This window comes from Tupaia chinensis, unplaced genomic scaffold (assembly GCF_000334495.1).
Source record: "Tupaia chinensis unplaced genomic scaffold, TupChi_1.0 Scaffold000399_1, whole genome shotgun sequence".
In the NCBI taxonomy this organism is placed as follows: Eukaryota; Metazoa; Chordata; class Mammalia; order Scandentia; family Tupaiidae; genus Tupaia; species Tupaia belangeri.
Window position 1 is genome coordinate 1,237,666 of NW_006159901.1, and position 23,149 is coordinate 1,260,814.

Sequence of the window (23,149 nt, forward strand, 5' to 3'; positions counted from 1 at the left end):
TGAAAAGAAACTAATTCTCACCTCAACTTTGCAATCCAATTTAAACTCTGACTCTGAAACTCTGTTCTCAAAGTTTTTCCATAAGATAATTTTTCTAAATTTACCTCATTTTGTACATGGTTGTTTCCTAATAAAATTAACCTTACAATTGCCCTGTTGGGACCAGCAGTTAGCGTAATGACTATGTCGCTGGACTTCCACGTAGTCGACCGTGGTTCTTATCCTGGACCCGGTGGCTTAAAACTCAACGCCGGGCGCGTGTGCGTGCGTGCCCAAGATCCCAAGAGGAGAATGGAGAAGGGATTGCAGCATGACCATCCTTCCTGGGGGGTGATTTCTCGCTTTCTGTCTCTCTGTCTGTCTGGCGAGCGCACATACCCTATAGCAAAAACCTCTAAAAAAAAAATAATAAAAAAATTGCCCTGTTATATTTTTTTATTGCACTTTATACTATCTGATATTATGTTCTTTATTTGTATATATGGTATATAGTTGGTACTCATTTTAAATGAAGGGATAAATAACAAAAAGGAGGACAGTTGACTTTGCAGTATATACCAAATATTAAATTGTGTTTATAAAAGTACATATGTTTCTTAAGTGGATGGATTACTTTTTCAGCTTTGATTCTGCTGGGTTAAGAAGCGTACAGTCTAGTCTGAGCACTTATCCCAAAACCCAGCTTCTTTTTGGTATTTGGATATGACCTAAATTCTGCTGATACCGACTTCAGAATTATTTTCAGAAAGCAAACCTTTTTGGTTAATTTACTTCTTCCCACCCTAACTACTACCATTCGTCTTAAGCCTGCACATGGTAGATTGCACCTGATAAAACAGATGCTGTGTTCAAATCAAAACAAATGAAAAGTGCTGTGTATTTTGGCATCCCTCCTTTCTTCCTTTGCCTATTTTTAAAACAGAGCTTTCCTAGGATATAATTTCCTGTATAGTGTGGCTGATATGGCCTACTTAAAGACTTAGAGTTTTGTGGTAATTGAAATGTAAACCTACTGAAGAATTAGTATAGTTTTGAGAATTTTTTCAGGCTCATACCATCTCATGACTCGAAAATAGAGTATTTACTTCCAAGTCGTGTGTAATTGCCATAGCTTTTCTAGGAAACCAGTGTTCTTATTCTAAGAATGCTGGAGAAAGCAGCAATGAAAAGATTGGCTAACAGCACTTAAAATAAAAATCAGGCATTTGGTCCAGAGAGTTACTCTGAACAAAACAGAGAACAGGGAAAGCACTGGGAGATGACTCTTTTAAAAGTCCTAGAAATGGCCCTCTGAAGCTCTGTGGACTTTTTTTTTTTTTAAGTGACCTAGTTTTTAACTGAATATGTAGGTAATATGAAAAGGAAAATCTTTACCACATTCAGTTATACAGTTATCTTTTCTTTTTTTTAAATTAATTTGCCAGAGAATGTGTGCATTTACCAGAGACAGAGAGAAGGAGAAATCATCCCCCCAATGGGATATGACCGTATGCAGTCCCTTCTCCTCCATTTCTCCATCTCATCACGATTTTGAGCATGCACACACATGTAACTGGCGTGTTTTACAAGCCTGCTGAGACGGAATTTGATCACAATGGCCATATGTGATCCAGCTCCCTTAGCACTAGGCTACCGGGCCAACCCCTTCCTCCTGATGAAATACATCCTTCTGAGAAGGCTATAATGAGAGTTAAATTCTTGGATATGATAGGTTGGGAATCATTTTTCCTTTAAAATGTTAAAGAAACTTTTATCATCTTCAACTTCCAGTGTTGCTTTTGAGAAGTCTGAAGTGGTTCTGATTCTTAACCTTTTTTTTTTTCCCTCATTCAGCAAGTTTGTGGGAGCTTTTTCATATCCTCATTATTTAAAAATTTCATGGGGCTGGCCTCATGACATAGTGGTTAAGTGTTCTATGGAGAGAGCTGAATTCCACATGGCCAACCACTGTTCAAATTCCAGCCCTGGTGGCTTAAAAAACACTCTGGGCACATGCACATGTGCAAAGGAGCCTGAGGAGATAGAAAAATCAAGGGAAAAAAGGAATGCAGGCCCTCTTGGGGAGTTTCTCTCTCTCTCAGGTGTGCACACAACCTCTGGCCAAAGGGGAAAAAAAAAAAAAAAACAAACAAACTCATGATGCTATGACTTCTCATCGTAAAATTTTACAAGGATGTGTTTTGGTGTGAGTTGATCATGATCAATTTTGCTAATCCCTTTTAATCTGGTAATTCTTTATCCTTCAGCTCTAGGAAATTTGGTTAAAAATTTTTTTAATTTTTTTTCTACTCTCATTGTTTATTCTATTAGGGTTCCTTTTATGTGTTTTGGTGTGAGTTGATCATGATCAATTTTGCTAATCCCTTTTAATCTGGTAATTCTTTATCCTTCAGCTCTAGGAAATTTGGTTAAAATTTTTTTTAATTTTTTTCTACTCTCATTGTTTATTCTACTATTGTTCCTTTTATTCAGTTATAAGGTACTGGGGTGATTCTCTTAACTTTCTTATCTCTTTCTTTTTCTTTCCCATCTCTTTCTCTATTCTACTTTATAATAGAGTTCCTCAACTTTATCTTCTAACCCTTCAACTGATCCTTTAATTTCTGCTGCCATGTGTTTAATTTCTAAGAGCTCTTTTTATTCTATGAATGTTTCTTGTCTATAGCATTCTATTCCTATTTTATGTTCAAAATTTATTTTTTCTAAGTATTTAAATACTGGTTTTTTTGGATGTGCTCTTCTTTCTATTGATAGATAGTCTTTCCTTTGAATTCTGCTTTTTTGTTTGCATCATCCTCTGTTTTTCACACATGATCTTCTCAAGTGTTGGCTGATCCTCGGTTATCTGCTCATATTTCAATGTTATAATGAAAAGCTGATTGGAAGGCTGTGGCTAACAAAGGTCTTATTGAACGTGATCTTTACTGTGGGGAGATCTGACTAGACTGTTACATTTGTTCTTAAGACAACCATAAGGACATACCACAAACTGTGTGGTTTAAAATAGCAAATATGTTGTCTCACAAGTACATCATCAAGATGTCAGTAGGGCTAGAGTCCCTCTAGAATCTTGCAGTGTTTTGAGAATCCATTATTGCTTGATCCTACCTTTTGATTGCTGCCAGCACTTCAGATTTTGCCTTTGTGGTCACATGGAGTTCTCCCGTCCTAGCTATGTCTCTGTTTCTCTGTGTCTCTTCTCTTTCTCTTGGAAGGTCACCAGTCTTATTCAATTTCAGGCCCTCCCAATGCCACTATGACCTACCTCATCTTAACGAATTAAATCTTCAATTACTCTATAGCCAAATAGGGTCACATTCTGGCTAAATTTAACCCCAAAAAAGGACTTCTGTTAACTTATAGTAAATTAGGTGATTATTCTTTGCAAACCTAATTTTTGATGTGTCATGTTTACTTATTTTATGTATATCTATATAATATATACGTTCACTGCTGAAGGAATTTATACTTCAAGTGATCTATTACAAACAAGTGATTTATTACTTTCTTAGTTTTTCTAAATGATTTCTTTATGATCACCTTGGGATCATTACCGTGGATCCAGTTGGAATCAAGTGTTAAACTTCAATAAGATTGTAAATTGAGGGAATTTAAAACAAATACTTAACATAGTTCCTTCTAAAATTTTTAATTGTGAATTAATGGAGCCCTTGATCTTTATAAATTAAAAGCATTCACAGGATTTTGACTCTGAGATACAGCTAGCCAGCTGCAACTGCCAGTTATTTTCCAGCTTTCAATGAAAATGGTTGGAAAACATACACATAGAAAAAAATTCTCACAGTAACACTTAAACCTAAGAGACTAAGTCAGGCTTTCTCTAATATCTGGGAAGAATTTTACAAACTGTACTGCCAATGGAGATGGATTTTTAAACCAGGAACAGAGACAGTTGTTTCCATTAAAGGAAATGTTACTAAGGAATAAATTGGAAAGAGGCCTAGCCACCTCCACCCTAATCCGAAGTGATGGAATAGGTTAAAATCGTAAAAGTGACAATAACCAAAACTCAGCTGCCACCACCCTCACTGCAGGGAAAACTTCATTCAGAGGTAGGCAGTGTTCTGCCGGGCCCTGTGTCTGTTGAGAAACCATAACCTCCCTAGGTTGAAACTCCGATAGGTTCTAACCTGGAAAAATAATCACTGACTACAGGAGAAATCAAAAGAGCAATAACAGACTAATTCAAAATTAAATAACAGCAATACATACTATAATTTATATTCTTATATACAATAGCTTTTAAAGTTTGAAAAGAAAAAAAGGAAGCATTCAACTCACAAAGCAAGAAAGAAAACAAAATTATTAGACTGCATAATGAATGTAAGATGACTAATGCTACATAAAAACAAAAAATAAAAACAAATCAGGATAATTATTCAAGTTTTTCACTTGAATAAGTTAAAAAAAAAGCTTGAAATTGTTTAAGGGGAACAGTAGGAAAATATTTTACAAAATTAGAAACAAGGGATTAAGGAAGCAATGCTATTTAAATAACAAAGATAATATTAAACTACTTATAAATTTTATATTTAAAATGGAATATTTTCTAATATTATATATACATCTGACTTTTTGTTTTGTTTTGTTTTCAGCTAAAGGTTACATTATTTATGCAGTGAAATTTCCCCTTTCACACAATACCAGGATCTGCCTTCAGAATATACAGACATATACTTCATCTTTCCATTATGCAACATCTCAAATACAGAGCTTTACCAACTACAGCTGTAATAATCAGATTGTAAACCAGATTGCCTTTACACTGTGAAAGGTCCTCCTAAAAATATAAAAGCTAGAGCTGTTCCTGAAGATTTTAGCTAAGTAAGAGAAATAAAATATTTCCCCAAACCTCATGAAACTTTAAAAGCACATGAGAAAGATGTTACTTCAGAAATAAGATTAATAGGGACCAGTAGTTAGCGTAATGGCTATGTCGCTGGACTCCCACGTAGTCGACTGCAGTTCTAGTCCCGGACTCGGTGGCTTAAACTCATGCCGGGTGCGTGAGCGGGCATGCCCAAGATCCCGAGAGGAGAATGGAGGAGTAGGGATTGTGGCATGGCCATCCCCCCTGGGGGGTGATTTCTCACTTTCTATCTCTCTGTCTCTCTCTGTCTGGAGAGCACACACGCCCTATAGCAAAAACCTCTCCAAAAAAAAGAAATAAGATAGATATGTAAAAAGATGAAGTCATTTAAAAAACTATAAAAAATGTAAAATGTACTGAAATTTGTTGTGCAGATGTTTATCTTAAACTTTATCTATCTTCTGACTAAAATAATAAGTATTTTTAATTTTAAAAAAATAATAGTCTGTAATATTTTTTTTAAAGCACAGATCTAAATTCCACAGGTAAAAGAGAAAAATGTCTATCTTCAAAAGGTCTTAAAAAGTCATAGAAATAGATTGAGTTGAGTAATTTATATTTTACAGTATTTTTTCCAAAAGGTCAACTCTGCAGTTTTTGTTACGTTCTTGTTAGCAAGGTTTCTAGCGGGTCACTTTTAAATGAATGAAGATCTAACACTTTAGTTTTATGTGTTATCCTTGTCAACTAGTCTTGTCAAAATAAATTATTGGAGCAACTAGGGAAGTTTTTGCCATAAAATTTTTGTCGGAACAGAATTTCAGCTTATTAATCAGGGTTCTTACAGTCTCCCAGGAGGAGGCAAACTTACTTTCAGAGGGGAGGAAATCATTGGGTTGTCAGTGCCGAGACAGCTCTGGACTCGGGCAATCCTGTTGGCTGATCCCTTTCTGGATTGTTTGCTCTAAGTTTTTATCCCAACAACTGATAGCCATGAACTTTGTGAGATGTGGTCTAAAGGACCTATATTTTGAACTTTTGGGGCTTTTTGTTTTGTTTTGTTTTAATGAACATATGAATACCCCTGGGATCTCATTAAAATGTAAAATCTGATTTAGTGGGTTTGACCTGGCTTGAATTTCTGCAGTTCCAGCAAACTCTCAGGTGATGCCAGTACTACTGGTCTATAGACCACAGTTCAAATGGCAAAGGCCTTGTGCCTTTCTCAACTCGAGTTACACATTAAAAATGTTCATGGGAGTCAGAGGGTAGCCAAGTGGTAATGCAACATTTTCTCAGGTTCATCCCATGAGAAGGTTCCTGGTTTGTGTCTGTAGGTCTCTCAGAACAACCAGGTCCACCCATGCCAGTGGTCTATGGCTGGCTAAAGGTGGGTATGACTCTTTGCCATGAAGGCCTCTTTTCGGGGTGCCTGTCTTTCTCTCTTCTCCTCCCCCTGTCTCTCTCATGAAAGAAAGAAAGGAGATTCTAAAAAGAAACACACACACTCTCACAGAGTTATTGAGCTTACCTTTCAAACACCCAGCTGACCTTTCTCTGCACCTTGTGATGATGGTGCCTAGTAATCTACATAATTGTAATGTCCAAGTGATTCTTATCCACAACCAAATTGAAAAACATTGATTAAGAGGCATTCCGGGAGCCCTTCCTTCACCACAGTCCTTCACCACACTGTGGTTTTTTAAAAAAGCCTACAGATGGACATTAAATAACAACATTTGTTTTAAAAGCACCTGATGCTTATTGATTAGCAATTTGGAATATAGAATGGAAAAATAATTTTTTAATTTAATTTTACGTATTTTTTATTATTTTAAATTTGTTGTAGGGCATGTACACTCATCAGAGGGAAACAGAGATGGGGAGGGAAACAGATGGGGAGAGAGACAGAGATAAAGAGAAAGAGAGAGAGCAAACAAGCCACCAGGTCCAGCACTAAAAATGCAGTCACTTGAAGAAAGAAGCCAATCTTTTAGTGGCTGAGTTACTTCTCTTGTGGAAGTACCAAGATGGGATCAATTATGTGAAGATAGATGAGAGAACCTAGAGGACCTGCATGCTTTAAAAGTTGTGCCAGCCCTTGGGAAAGCCAAAGATAAGAAGAAAGTAGGAGAACAATTTAAGATGGAAAGCGGGTAACTATATAGGCTGACCTTTTAGCCCAGTTTACTTCTTGTTACATAGACAGGCTCTTTCCCATACTGAAATCATGAGAAATTCCATGTGGTGCCATTAAAAAGGAATTTCATTTCTGACAGATGCTTATTATCCTAAATAAATCAATAAGACCTTAAACAATATAAAAACCGAAGTGTGAATTCTCAGCCATTATGGATAGAGAGGGTTATTTTGGGACTAAGAAGTCATTCCTTCCTAAATTCTGCTTCTGGGAACAGCTCCTGGTTGTGGGTTTTTTAGTTTGTTTTTTTGCATCTTTTCAACGCCCCTTTTAAATTAACTATCTAGTTTTCAAACATTTCTATACTTTTTCTTTCTCTCAAGTTTTTTTGTGATTCAGGAACACCAGTGCAGTATTATACAGGTTTCCATTTACAGTCTGCCCCATTATAATTCACTTTAACTCTAGATACACCTATTAATATATAATGTAAAGCTCCCTTTAGAGTCACAGAGTATTCTGTGAGGTCTTTGGTGGTGATAACTAGAAACTGCAGGTAAACAATATTGCTTGAGTTCAGCATCTAAAAGCATAACTATTAGTCATCTGAGTATTGGGGAGTTTCAGAAGGATAACACATACTCAGATATGGCAGTGAAGGACGAAGTACTCCAAAGCTGAGGAAGCCCAAATCAATCAATCCTAGCCTAACATCACTCTTAATACATGACACATCATTAAAAAAAAAAAAAAAATTCACCCATGGATTCTATTTGCTTTGGAGTTAACTTCAATTTTCTTTCAACCATGCTTTTAACTTGGCATAGCTCTGAGAAAAATCCCATAACCGAGCCATCTGGGTTGGATAAAAGAGGGAGTTTTTCTATTTGATTTCTCACATTTTGTTCCTCTTTGTTTTTAATGGGAAAAAATCATTATGAAGTAACTAAATTATTGCATAATGTTAATGAAACAGGGCAAACTTTCTTAACTCTGTACTGTTTCAAAGAATTCTGTATCATAGGATTCTTCTCCTGTCTCTGAAATGTAGATGAATGTTTTGGGTGAACTGACTTGAGTGAATAACTAATAATGGTCAGAAAATAAAGTTCCCTTTGGGTGGTCTGAAATTCAGCAGTGTTTATTTCTTTTTAGACTCAGCAAAGATTTTTTTTTTCCAGGAAAGCATGTTTTAGCATTTTATGCTCTGGATTTACTTAATGTGGTTATAATTATAATCATTAGGCACATGTAATTTTTCATTTTTTTCTTAAAGACCAGCATTAAAAGCTTTATGATTCAAAGAATCTGTAATTAAGAGAAATTGGAAAGTTGTTTAATCTCTGATAACTTTGAAAACAACTTTGAAAAAAATAGGCTCTTTTAGACTTTATAAGCCGCTGCTCGCAATTCAGAGTTATGTGTTTGACTCTTGTATCAATTTAGACCTTAACATTTAAGGAATAGTTTAGTGGGGCTGGTGGGTGGTGTGGCAGGGTGGTTAAGGTGCTAGACTCCCACACAGCCGATTGTGTTTCAAATCGTGAACCTGGCAGTTTGCCCACCCTCATCAAATTAAAAAATAATAATAAATAAAATAAAATAAACAATTCTAAAAAAAAAAAAAAAGAAAGAAATAGTTTAGTAAAGCCTTATCCTGTGCTTGCCGTATTAGCATATGATACTAGGTGCTGGGAATATGATGATCAAGACAGTTTCAACCCCTATTGATTATTTCATTCAAATAGCAGAGGTGGGGCTGGCAGATGGCGTGGTGGTTAAGAACACTGGACTCCCACACAGACAACCACAGTTTGAGTCCTGGACCTGGCAACTTGCTTTCTCTCTCTCACTGTCACTCACTTGCTTTGTACCTTTCTGGTTAAAATTAAATAAATACATAAAGTTAAATAAAATAATTTTTTTTAAATGACAGACAACCCCACTGATAAGCTACAGAGGAAAAGTACATGCATCAGGTTTATGTATGACCTTTGGAAGGAGTAGACATAATTACAGAAGGCTTTCCTTTGGTGAAGAAATTTTATTCATACAAGGCATAAATAATGTATATAATGTGATATGTGACAAATGTTAGTAGTTATATGTGTTGAATTAGACATTCTGTTGGTAATCACCTATTCGTATCCTTTTATATGTCTTATATTACACCCTCCTATGAACACTTTTTGACATTAGACTTTGTGATTATTCATGCCAAAGGCTTCATAAAAGCCCAGGCTGCTTGCATAGTTGATAGCAACCTGAACTGCACTTCTGGAAGCTGCAGGACTCTCTGTGGGTTCAGATCTCCTGATAGGTTTGAATCCACTCTAGTTCACATATATGTGCTTAAGATCCTAATGAACTGAAAAATGGGAAAAAAGCGATTGCAGCATAATGAGACCCTCTAGAGGATGTTTCACTCTTTTTCTCACTTGTACACATTCTCTATCATAAATAAAATAAACTTTTTAAGATTGTGTTCATGATAGGCCCTAAAAATTTGATAGTCATCAAATTAATATATCACATTATTTTTTATCATGAAAGTATAAATTAGTTCAGTTATATAATTTCTAAATAATTTCTTTTTTTTTCCAAAGATAAAAATAATGTAAATTTTATTTCTCAATATAAGTTAAAGATACTTTTACAAGAAATAATACCAGCAATTTAGTCCATCCTTAAAGAACTGAGAGTCCTGGGAATTTAACCACATCAATATAGTCTTTATTACATTAGTAACTGAAGAAAATGGGTATCCTTCAAATATAATATTTGTTAAGATTAGGAAACAAAAGTCAGAAGGAGCTGCATCGGGACTATAAAGTATGGATCCCTAATGATTTCCCAGTGAAACTCTCGCCAAAATACCCTCGGTGGGATGAGGGGAATGGCAGGAGCACTGGTAGTGGAAGACATTCTGTGAAGCTTGTCCAAGCGTTTTTCTGCTAAAGTTTCGGCTCATTTTGTCAAAATACAATAACCCTGTGTTATCATTCTTTGGCTTCCATAAAGTCAACAAGCAAAATGTCTTTATCATCCCATTAAAAAGATTTTTGCTCTTGACCAGTCCACTTTTGCTTTGACTAGATCATTTCCACTTCTTGGTAACCACTATTCTGACTGTGCGGTGTTTCAGAATTGTACTGGTAATTCTTGTCAAAATTCTTTGAACAAATGATTCAGTATCTTGATCCCACTTGCTTAAAATTTCCACTGAAAGCTCTATTCTTGTGTGCAGTTGATCTGGATACAATAGTTCTGGCACCTACCAAAAAGAAAGTCTTTTCAACTTTAATTTTTCAGTCAGAATCATGTAAGCTGAACAACTGAGATGTCTATGGTGTTGGCTATTTCTGCTGACAAGCATCAGTCTTCCTCAATTAGAACATGAACAATATTAAATTTTTCCTTGCATATTGATGTGGATGGTCGGCCACTGCGGGCACCATCTTCCACATCATATCGTCCCTTCTCAAAACGAGTTATCCATTTGTAAACTGCTGATTTCTTTGGGGCATTATCCCCATAAACTTTTCGTAAAGCATCAATGATTTCATCATTCTTCCACCCAAGCTTTACCATAAATTTGATGTTTGTTCTTGCTTTGATTTTAGCAGAATTCATGTTGCTCTGACGGGGAGGTCTTTTCAAATTGATGTCTTATCCTTCTTAGTGTCTCAAACTAGATCCTGAAACAGAACTTGCAACAAAAAGACGATCATGGCCTTTTAAAGTTGGAACATCTTGGTTCATTTTCCCCACAAAATCAGTTTTACTCTGTGGTAGAAGAAATAGAGGTGTCTTTTCTTCCATGGGAATTTTAGCAATTTCCAAATGCCCACTGATATGCACCGTGAGGATCAGATAATAAAGCTGAGTAGTAGAACTATAGGTGATCACCCTCTGGGAAGTTATGTAGTAGTGTGGCACTTGTTTTAAAATTTCCTTTTTGACTGTTCTGCAACTCCTCCGACCGTCACAAGGTGGTGACCTAAAGGGAACAGTGGAATGGTGCCACACTAAAGCAAGTCCACCTGAAAAAGACTTGGCTCCCTTCTCACCAGAAACATAAAATACGATAGAGTTGCGGCCACTGCTGCCGAGACCTAAATAATTTCTTATATAATTTGATTTATTGCTATTATTATTTCCTTTTTTTTTTTTTCCGGAGAGGTTTTTGCTACAGGGCACGTACGCTCACCAGAAAGACAGAGAAATAGAGAGACAGAAAGCGATAAATCACCCCACACGGGGGGATGGCCATGCCATAATCCCCTTTCCTCCATTCTCCTCTCGGGATCTTGGACACGCACGCACATGTGCCTGGCATGAGTTTAAGCCACTGGATCTGACACTCAAACCATGGTCGACTACATGGGAATCCAGTGACAGCCATTATACCAACTGCTGGTCCTTATTATTACTTTTTTAATTTGCCATAGGACACATAAAATCACCAGAGAGAAACAGAGAGACAGAGGGAAAGTGGAAAAGCAAGCAACCAGGTCCAGGACTTGAACCACAGTCTATGTGAGAGTCTAGCACTTTAACCACCACGCCATGTTCTGGCCCCCCAGTACAGTTACATAATTTAACGTATTAATATTATTATTACTATTATCACACTGGTCATAGCATAAGAATACATTGTACAAACATACAATTTAAGGAAAATACTTTTTTTTCTTTTTAGATTTCTACTATAGGATATGTACGCTTGACAGAGAGACAGAAAGAGAATGAAAGTGAGAAATCATCCCCTAGAGGGAATGGCCACACCCTGATCTCTTCCTCTCCATTCTCTTCTCTGAATTTTAGGTGCACACACATGTCACCAGCATGTCTTTAAGCTACCAGGTCTAGGGCTTGAAGCACAGAGTCAGACATGTAGTATGTATTATAATTAGTATGTCATTTCTGTAATTATCTGTGACTCTTCTAAGTCTACAGCAATGTACATTCCACCAGGACATCATGTTCTCTGTATGGATGGGGCCTGTGTATCGCTCCGATTTCTGTGATAAAAATTGTGAGGATCATTTTACTGTTGCAACTCAATTTTTGTTTGCTGTATTTGTTTATCCTGGGATCTAAATCAGTTTTGTAAACATATTATCTAAGAATATAAATCATAAAAACCTGTTTAGTTGAAAAATATTAAAAAGATCATGAAATGAGGCCAACTTTTTTTGGCATCAGAGTAGGTAAATGCATACTTATTAAATGGAGCATGGGCTTCTGATAGTAAATTTAGCCTATGGGTATGTTCATCTTACAGTATTCACTGAGGCTTTAAATATCCTCTAATTCCTTTGAGAGGGTAAAGCTAAGAACTCCATCACATGACTGTCTGAATTTCTGAAATGCTAAGGCCTTACAGATTTTCAGTAATAATAAAGCAAGTGCTGACTTGTTAAGTAGGATAATCTGATCCATGCACTATATAAACCAGAATGTAATTTTAGATACTATGGTTTTATATCACAGATGATGCCGTAATCTTCAAAAGAACTTGCTTAATTATGAGTATATTTCCTTAGAAAATAAATTCCTTTTGATCTTTAAATGATTTTAAGATTCCATTTGAGGACTCTTATTTATAAATATTTTATTTTAAATTAAAATATTCATCACATTTCTCTAATCATGAAAAATAAGGTGGGTAAAGCGCTCCAAGAATGAAAAATGATTGCCATTCCATTGTGACTGCTTTCAAGAGAAGTTGATTACTAAATAATTAGGAAAAATGTAAATTACAATCTTGCTTGTTAAGTTAATCCAAATCATTAATTCTTCGGTAAGTATTTTTGAGCCTGTTTTGTGCCAGGCATTGTACTAGCGTTAGGTGTGCTCTTGGCAAAGAAAACAAAACAAAATAGAAGACTGAACAGCTTCTCCATGTTGTCTCCCCGCTGACTTCTCTGCACTGTATTCTTTAGATAGTTCATTGGCCTCCCACTCAGAATATATTTATTTCACACTTTATGCATATTTGTAACAAGCTTATTATTCTGATTCCTTGGCCTGTTAAAAGTAGAAGCGGATTGCTGCTGAATACATGTTGTCACATATACTGACAATGCAGATGGGAGCTAACAAATTCACACACATAGAAGCCACGCTTGCCAAGGGTTCACAATGTTAATTTAAAATCGTATTCCTCTGACTCTGCCCCAATCTGCTGCATGAGCACATCAATCCTTCCTACCCTCCACTTTCTTTCCAAATACTTCTGAGAGTCCCCTGAGAATATTCCACCCAGAGTTTCTTAAAATGGCAATCTCCATATCCCATTGTGGGAGTAGAACCCTCACCACCAGCCAGGACATTTGCTGTGCCATAACTGGCTGCTGATGGCACTATGATCAAAGCCAGCATAATCCTAGAACCATTGCTGCTGTGGCCTTGCTCTCTCAATCCCCACTGAGATGAGAGATAACCTCCCATATTAGGGTGGGCTAAGCTACTGTGATCATAAATGTCCAACAATGATGCAGTGACTGAGAAATTCAGAAATGTGTGTCTCTGTCACATAATAGTCCAGCATGAGGCAAAGAATCCTCCTCATACAACTATCTAAGAACTCAGATTCTGCCCACCCTCAGCACAGAGCTTCCAGGATAGCTCTACTGTCCACCCACCGTTGCAGCCAGCAGAAGTGGAGAGACCATATGGAGCAGACACACCTCCTCCTCCAAAGCCTCACCTCATACTCTGTAGGTGCGAAGTAGACACAGGCCCTGTCTGGGCAACTTTCCAGCCACACTCTGCCATTATACCTTTTAATGGACAAGATTTCACCTCCGCAACTCTCTTGATTCCTTGTCCTAGACCTTTTATTGCAGCTCTTCTCTAATACCCAGAGCAGGTGAGGGCATCCTGAGTCATAGGCTGTTCTAGCTGTCCCCTAGCAGCTCCCTTTCCCATCCATAAAAACAACTTTTCTAAACCTTTACTGCTGTCCTCAAATCCACTCTGCCTCCCACACATGCCCAGCCTAACAGGTCACCAGCCTTTCTGCTGCAGCATGGAAGGCTGAGGGCCTCAACTATGCACCACTTCAATGTTTTGCCCAACACAGCCACTCTTTCTCCCTTTCCTTCTCTCCCAGGGGAAGACACATCCCTGCTTCTTTTGTGGACCCACTGTCCATCTGTGTTTCTAATCTTATTCTTGTCTCCCTCATCTGGGATCATGTTCCAGTAAATATTCCTTCTTTCTCAAATTTGATTCTCATCATCTCTTCAGTAAAATGTTAAGTCCTTGAGGACATAAACATACTTATATTTTGCTTTATTGTATTTTTCATTCTCTGTCTCTCTCTTTTGTTTAAACAAGAGCAAAAGAAAACATCTCTTGGAAGATAAGTTTGCATTTGCTCATCCTGTCTGTACCTGCTGACTACTTTCTGGTCTTTTGCACTACTTGCAAAAAGGAGCACCCTGAGCTGTGCGCAACCCCATATTTATTTAGTAGTCCATCAGCAAACGTTGATTAAGCACCTTTTTCTTTTTTTTTTTTTTTTTAAGTTTCTTTCATTCTTTCTTCCATGAGAGCCAGATAGACAGGCATCCCCTACAGGGTCTTTATGCCTCAGTCAGCCTTGTATCATGGTCACATATATACCTCTGGTGTGTTCAAGGAAGCCTGTGGACTTGAGCTGAGAACTTGCGTGGTGGGGTTGCCTTGCAGAGTGTCGCATTTTTACATGCCACTGCCTGGCCCCTTAATGAGTGCATTCTGCCAGGCACAGGAAATTTAGCAATAAGCTAATAAAAGTCTTTGTCTTTAAGGTGTGTATTTTAGTAGGAAAAGGCAGAGAGAAAAAGAGCAAATATTTGTTACATGTGTCTAAGATATGTTCTAAAAAGAAAAGGCAGATAAAGGAGTTAGGAGGATATTGATACTAAGCAGGGCTGTCAGGAAGGGCTTCTCTGATAGCACATAAATGAGCAGAGACCTACAGCGAGTGAGAAAGCTATCCAGATGGATAACTGTGGGGAGAGCATTTCAGGCAAGGAAACAGCATTTACCGAGGCCCTGGAGCAAGAGCATATCAGCACGTACAAGGGTCAGTGAAAGGGCCAGAGTGGCTGCAGCAGGACAGGGAGGAGGTGTAGCAGCAGATGAAGCTAGAGGCCACATACACAGGGCCTTCTGGCCGCGACAAGAGTTTTGATGGAGAGCCATTAAAGGGATTTGAGCAAAGGAATGGCACGATTTTACTTGGTTCTAAGGACTCTGTTGTATGCGGAATAGACAAAAACAAACAAACAAAAGGCAGAGTGATCAGGTAGGATGCTAGCAAAATAATCCAGACAGGAGGCGATGTCATCTGAGCTAGGGCAGTGTCTGTGGAAGTGGTAAGAGGTTACGGTCAAGACTGGGTATGTTTTGGAGAGCTGCCATGCTGTGGTGCTGGGAGCTTCCATTTGCCTCTCTAGTGGAGTCCCCTCTGCTCCCCACACCTGTACACCTTGCTTATGGCCCAGGAGGGTAATCCATACATACTTGACCATCTCTGGCCTCCCTTTGGGTATAACCCATGAGAGGTCCCTGCAGGTCAGAAATGGAGTTGGGGAGAGCACTTGTTTTCCCACACCCTCCCTGCTCGCACCTGTTGGCTGTGACTGACTATCTGAGGTTAGAGCTCTAACAGTTAATGGGGTTTCAGTTTGTTTTTCCCTCTCCATCCCCTTTCTCACCCAAGCAAAATACTAGGCCCTGCTGCCAGTAGCTCAGGGGCATGAACACCCATATCATTTTTTGGTTCTCCTGACCATGCTCCACAATTTTATATATCACCCTTTTAGTAAACTTTATTCAAAATACTGAGATGTTGACTCATACTGGCAGCTAGGGCATCTCATGTAGTAAAAACAGCAGAGTATCTTTCTATCTCAGTTGTTTGCTTGTTTTTTCCCCTAGTAAAACGTTCCATCTTTAAGAAAAGAACTGTCAGATTCATGTCTTTATTGTCATGACATGTGTAGGTTAGGTTTGGTACAGTGGTATTAATGAGTGTTTTTTTTTTTCTTTTTTAGAGAGAGATTTTTGCTATAGAGCATGTGCACTCTCCAGAGAGACAGAAAGCGAGAAATCACCCCCCACAGAGGATGACCATACTTCAGTCCCTTCTCTTCCATTCTCTCAGGATTTGGGGCATGCATGCACGTGTGCCCGGCTTGAGTTTTAAGCCACTCGATCTGGGACTTGAAATGCAGTTCACTACATGGGAGTTCAGCAACGTAACCATTACACCATCTGCTGGTCCCAATGTCTGGTGTTTGCTTTTGTTTGTTTGTTTGTTTGTTTTTAAGAGATTTTTGCTATAGGGCACGTGCGCTCACCAGAGAGGCAGAAAGCAAGAAATCAGCCCCTAGGGAGCTAGTCATGCTGCAGTCCTTTCTCCTCTTGGGATTTTGGGCATGTAGGCATACACCACGCCAGGCGTGGGTTTAAGCCACCAGGTCCAGGACTCAAACTGCAGTCAACCACATGGGTGTCCAGCAAGATAACCATTATGCCATCTGCTGGTCCCAACAAGGTGTTATTTTAATGATGCCACCTGAGTCCTCAAGAATTGACTAAATTATGTTTAATGGGAAAGATTAATCAAAACTAGGGTGGATATGTGACTTCCCATCTTAGTGCTTATAGGTGTGAGCTTCACCTTATTGGAAAATTGCATTCTCTGGGATCAAAATGACTTTTTTGTTGTTTTTCACAGACTTTTATGGTCATAAGCTAGGCTTCCTATAAGTAGTTACAGAGTAGTCAGGCAATTCTTATCTGTCATGTAAGCCTGAACTGTAACACAAACCCTAAAAATGAACTGCCTTCTGTGTGGGATTGGAGTTTATCACTGGAAAGAGTCAGAGACTTTCAAGAAAACGTTAGGTACCGCTTTCTTATTACTCATTGTTCTCATGAAGATATCTAAACAGTTAGTTGATTTTTTACCAGTTGTTTCTGAACTGGAAAGAAACACTGTTTGAGCCAGAAGGTGGAGTGGTGGTTAAGGCACTGTACTCCCACATATCCAAACACGGTTTGAGTCCCGGACTCAGTGGATTGAAAATCACTCCAAGCTTGTGTGTTTGCATTGCCCAAAATCCTAGGAGGAGGACAGAAGAGAGGGATTATAGCATGGCCATCCCCACAGGGGGCGATTTCTCACTTCCCCTCAGTCTCTCTCAGGCAAGCACACACACCTTGTGCCAAAAAAAAAAAAAAGAAAGAAAGAAAGAAAAGAATAGTAGTTACAGTTTATTCTCACATAGACAAAAATCTAATAAAGATTATGCTGGGAATGTTTTCTTCCATTAACTTAAAAGGTAGGCCCAGCTTTAGTCGTGTATACCGCTATGACACTGAGCTTTGCTGGCTAGGATCACATGAGGCCCAAGTTCAGGTCCCCATCCAGACTAAATTAGAACAGGCATGCTGTCATGCGCCTGTAATCCCAGTGATGGGTAAGCTGAGGCAGGTCAACTGTGAGCTTAAGGCTAACCTGGGCAGCATAATGAGACCCGGTCTTAAAAAGAGCTTGAGCACAGTAGCACATCTGTATACCAGCAGGGAAACTGAGACATAACAAGTGAGACCCTGTCTTAAAAAAAAAATAGCAGGGACCAACAGTTGGCATAATGGCTGTGTCGCCAGACTCCCATGTAGTCGACTGCAGTTCAAGTCCCAGACCCGGTGGCTCAAACTCACACCGGGCACATATGCATGTGTGCCCAAGATCCTGAATGGAGGAGAAGGGATTGCAGCATGGCCATCCCCCCTGGGGAGTGGTTTCTTGCTTTCTGGTGAGTGCACACACCCTATAGCAAAAACCTCTCCAAAAAATAAATGAATAAAATAAACATATAAATAAAGTTAAATAAAGTAATTCCTTAAAAAAAATTTTAGAAGAATATTTTCTTCCAAGTTTATTTTTTATGTTATTTCTTCCATGAAAAAGAGAGAGAAAGAGAAAGGGGAACAGAGAAAGAGGCAAGTGCCCCAACAGGGTCATGCACCACCACTGCTGGCCTTAAAAAAGAATTTCTTTTTTCTTTTCTTTCTTTCTTTCTTTTTTCCTTTTCTTTTTTCAAGTTTGCTAGTGGTTGGACGTGCTCGCCAGAGAGACAGTTGGGGGAGGGGGAACACACAAACACAAACCTCCAGTTGGGAATGGTCACACCATAATCTCTTCTCCATTTCTCCCTCCTTTCAGGATTCTGGGCATGCACACACATACACCTGGTGTATATTTTAAGCAGCCCAGTACAGGACATGAACCGCACAGTCAGCCAGCTTCCTTAATCACCAGGCCATAGGCCAGCAGTTAGTGTAATGGCTATGTTGCTGGACTCCCATGTAGTCGACCACAGTTCGCGTCCCGGACCCGGTGGCTTAAAACTCACGCTGGGCGCATGTGCATGCGTGCCCAAGATCCTGAGAGGAGAACAGAGGAGAAGGGATTGTGGTGTGGCCATCCCCCCCTGGGGGGTGATTTCTCGCTTTCTGTCTCTCTGTCTCTCTCTGTCTCTCAAAAAAAAAAGAATATTTTAACTTCACATTCACTTATGTTTACATTTAAGTTTGCAACTTTCTTTTTCTTTTTTTTTTTTTTTTTTTAACCTTGCCATTTTTCTGCTATTTCCTTTGGGCAAAACCTTAAACAGTATACAGAAAATCCTTGAGGATATAGGTTTTTTTTTCTTTAAAGAAGCAAGGGCTTTTTTATTATTATTATTATTTTATTCATTCATTTATTTTAATTTGAAGGAAGTGAGAAAGCAAGCCACCTGGTCCAGCATTCAAATCATGGTCAGCCATGTGGGAGTATCCAGCATCTTAACCACCATGCCTGCTGGCCCTGGAGGGTATAGTTTTAACGAAAGCTTTGTTAACTAATCATTTGGTATAAAATCCCAACCAAATTTATTAATGGGAAAAAGAAACCAGTATATTTTCAGAAGTAACTATCTTTGTTGTTGCTCACATGAATAACACATGCTCACTGAATTCATTTCATTACTGCCTAGAGAGGCCAGCAGGTGGCATAGTGGTTAAGGCACTAGACTCCCACATGGCCAACCACAGTTCAAGTCCTAGACTGGACTTGGTGGTTTGCTTTCTCACTTTCTCTCTGTCTCTCTGTCTCTCTCTTTCTCTCTCTCTTCTCTCCCCACTTCTCTGTCTGTCTCTCTCTGTTCAAATTTAAAAGAAGAATAATAACAAATAAAATTAAATAATTATTTTAAAAATAATGCAATTATTGCCTAGTTTCAACTATTGAGTTGTCGGAAAAGTTATGTATTTTTCTGTGCAAAAATGCATAATGAATTTTCCAACAACCCAACATGTTGATAAGAAGAAAAATAGCTCTAAGTTCAAGAGAACAGATTGTGGGGATCAGCAGTTAGCATAGTGGCTATGTCGCTGGACTCGCACATAGTCCACTGCGTTCGTGTCCCGCATGTGCGTCTTCTCTGCAGGGTGATTTCTTGCTTTCTATCTCTCTGTCTCTCTCTGTGTCTCCAGTGAGCTCACATGCCCTATAGAAAAAAACTCTCTAAAATATATATATATATATATATATATATATATATATTTAATTTTATTTATTTATTTTTAATTTGCTATAGGACACATGGACTCACCAGAGAGAGACATAGAGAGAGAGCACGCAAAAGCAAGCTGCCTGGTCCAGGACTATGGCTGACCATATGGGGGTCCAGAGCCTCAACCATCACGCTACCTGCTGACCCCTCTTTTTAAATCTTTGACATTTTAGGGACCAGCAGTTGGCGTCATGGCTGTGTCGCTGGACTCCCATGTAGGTGACCACGGTTTGCGTCCCGGACCCGGTGGCTTAAAACTCACGCCTGGCGCATGTGCGTGCGTGCGTGACCAGGATCCCGAAAGGAGAATGGAGAAGGGATTGCGGCATGGCCATCCATCCTGGGGGGTGATTTCTCACTGTCTCTCTCTCTGTCTCTCTCTGTCTGGCGAGCGCACACGCCCTATAGCAAAAACCTCTGAAAAAATTTTTGAAAAAAAAACTTTGACATTTTAAAAAGTATTTTAGCAATCTACACACATATATGTTTTGATTTTTAGAGATAAGCACTAGGTACTTTAAAGCACCTTTTTATTTTGTGAGTTGTAAAGTTAATTTGATTACTTCATTTCAAAATTGAGTAAGCACTTGACAGAAAATCAGGTATTTTTTAAATCTTTGGGACATGCAGCAGCTCTAAGCTGTTCTCAAACTAGTCATTCAGGAAATATCAACAAATAACTACAATCTATATAGCCCCCCTTTTCCCTACTCAAACCTACTAACAGGTAAATTATAACTGTGTAGTATTGCTTACAGTTGTTACCCTTGGGAAGATCATAACCATAATGATGTTTGTGAAATAATGAAAATTAAGCATTGAGTTGCATACGTTTATTTTTCTGAGCATTCTGAAGCCTTATGTGAAGAAAACCAAATTTAACTTAAGCCTCCACTTTCTCAGGAAAGGAGGCATTAATGTTGACGCTGAAACCCCTGCGCTGAGTGCAGAGAGGGTGAGAACCAGGAAATTGTAGAGAACCGGTAAGATTGGTCTAGTGGTGGCACTTGTTTGAAAAGCTGCATAGCTGAGGCTTCCAGATGGATTGTGCCTCCCTCAGCCGCCTACTAGCTAGTGACCTTGAGCACCTTATTTGTTTTGGCCATCAGTACAGTAAGGAAGTATACCATACTATTTGTCTTCAGACTGTAACCCACGGAGCACTAGGGTTTCTTGGTGTCTTCTGGAGAGTCCTAGGATAGGCTGAATCGGAGACCCAACCACAACGGTTGCTCTTATAATGTTTTTACAGTTTTTTCCCATAAATATTTACTTAGTTTTAAGAAACTTGATCACCTCCAAGGTCTGTTCTAGCTCTATGAAAGCACATTGTTCTCTGTGCAGTCACTTTTTTTTTTTTTTCATTTCTTCTTTTGAAGGTGAGAGAACTAGAATCCACAAGGGTAAAAGATAACCTTGTGAATACAGTTGAGAGGTAAAAGTGCTAAATTAGTGTTTGGATTAGAAAGGCTGTTTGAATGAGCTTATATGATATCATATCCCTTACTTGAAAGGGAGAGGTGGCATGGTGCTTAGGGCACTCAGTCCCACAGGGCCAACTCTGCGATTAGAGTCCCGGACCCACGACTTGAGAAAGCACTGTGAGTTTGTGTACGTGCGGGCCCCAAATCCCTAGAGTAGAATGGAGAAGAAGGGATTGTGATGTGGCTATTCCCACTGAGGGGTTGGGGGTTCTCACTTTCCTTCTCTCTGTCTCTGTCTAGTGAGTGCATGCACCCTATGGCAAAACCCTTTTAAAAAAATAAATAACTCCTGGGGCCAGCAGGTGGTGTTGTGTTTAAGGCCCTAGACACTCCCACATGGCCAACCACAGTTAAGTTCCAGACTTAGTGGCTTGCTTTCTTATTTTCCCTCTCTCTCTCTGTCTGTGTCTCTCTGGTCAAATTAAAAAATAAATGAATGATTAAATAAATAATTCTTTAAAAACAAACAAAATAACTCATGAAAAGTGAAAAACTAAAAAGAACATTTGGGGGACCAGCAGCAGTTAGCGTAATGACTATGTCACTGAACTCCCATGTAGCTGACTGCAATTTGAGTCCCAGACCCAGTGGCTTAAACTCACGCCGGGTGCATGTGCGTACGTGCCCAATATCCTGAGAGGAGAATGGAGGAGAAGGGATTGTGGTGTGGCCATCCTCCCAGGGGGTGATTTCTCGCTTTCTATCTCTTTGTCTCTCTCTGTCTTTCTGGTGAGCACACGTGCCCTATAGCAAAAACCTCTCCCAAAAAAAAAAAAAAAATTTGGTTTTGAGATATAACTTATAAATATTAATTACTCAGTATTTTAAATATAATGTACCCTACTTTTGTCACTTTTAAAAAGCTCTTAGGATGCTCTATGAATTAGAGCAAATTGGTATTATTCACATTTCACAGTACAAGTATTTCAAAACTACTATTGGCTATTTTTAATTGGTTTGTCCATATAAATAGAAAATTGTAAAAAAAAAAAAAGCTATTTTAGATATACTTTTGTATTATCTGTGAAATACATAAACAAGCATCTCTATTAAAACTAAATATTTAGGTCAAACAAGCATCTCTATTAAAACTAAATATTTTTGTCAATTTTTTCACTGTTTATAAGACCTTTATTTATTTATTTATAGTCATTGATTGGAATGAGGTCCCATAGATCATTATTATTATTATTATTATTATTATCATTATTATTCTTGGATCCCACAGCAGTAATTCTTCACATTTTCTCTCCCTGCATGGTATAATTGGTTAACCATTTCCAGAGTTAGGCAGCCTAGATCTAAATCCCAGCTGAATGCTCTTGGGGAAGTCACTTTACTTCTCTGTGCCACCTTTTTGTTGTTGTTGTTAAATCAGTGATATTACATAGTGTTGTTGGAGAGATTAAAGGAATTAGTATATATAATATATTTAGCACAGTTTCCAGCCCAAGTTGGTATAGTGTTGTGTGTTTACTATTATTATATTCGGTTGTCAGAGAAGCCAGGATGTATTTTTTTTGTTTTCTATGCAAAATTGCGTCATGACTTTCCGACAACCCAATATTAATGAGCAGAAGCACAAATAATGTCTTCTAAAAAACTTTTTTCCAAGGGACCAACAAATGGTGTAATGGTTATATCAATGGTTACAATCCCAAGTAGTTGACTGTGCTTCAAGTCCAGGACTCAGCAGCTTAAAACTCACGGTGGGCACATGTGCGTGCCCAAGATCCCGAGAGGAGAATAGAGGAGAAAGGATTGTGGAGTGACCATCCCCCCGGGGAGTGATTTCCCACTTTCTATCTGTCTCTCTAGCGAGTGCACACACACTATAGCAAAAATCTCTCAAACACTTTTTTCCAGTTAAAAAAAATATGGGACCAACCAACAGTTAGTGTAATGGCTATGTCGCTGGACTCCCATATAGTAAACTGCAGTTCGAGTCCCAGACCTGGTGGCTTAAACTCACACTGGGTGCGTGTGCGTGTGTGCCCAAGATCCCGAGAGGAGAATGGAGGAGAAGGGATTGTGGCGTGGCCATCCCCCCTGGGGGGGTGATTTCTCG

General features: G+C 38.7%; 1 protein-coding gene across 2 annotated transcripts in view; it reads left to right on the forward strand.

Annotated features, from left to right (window-relative positions):
• REEP3 (receptor accessory protein 3) overlaps window positions 1-23,149 on the forward strand; it is a 98,470-nt gene that overhangs the window by 45,426 nt on the left and 29,895 nt on the right. The gene's annotated exons all lie outside the window — the stretch shown is intronic.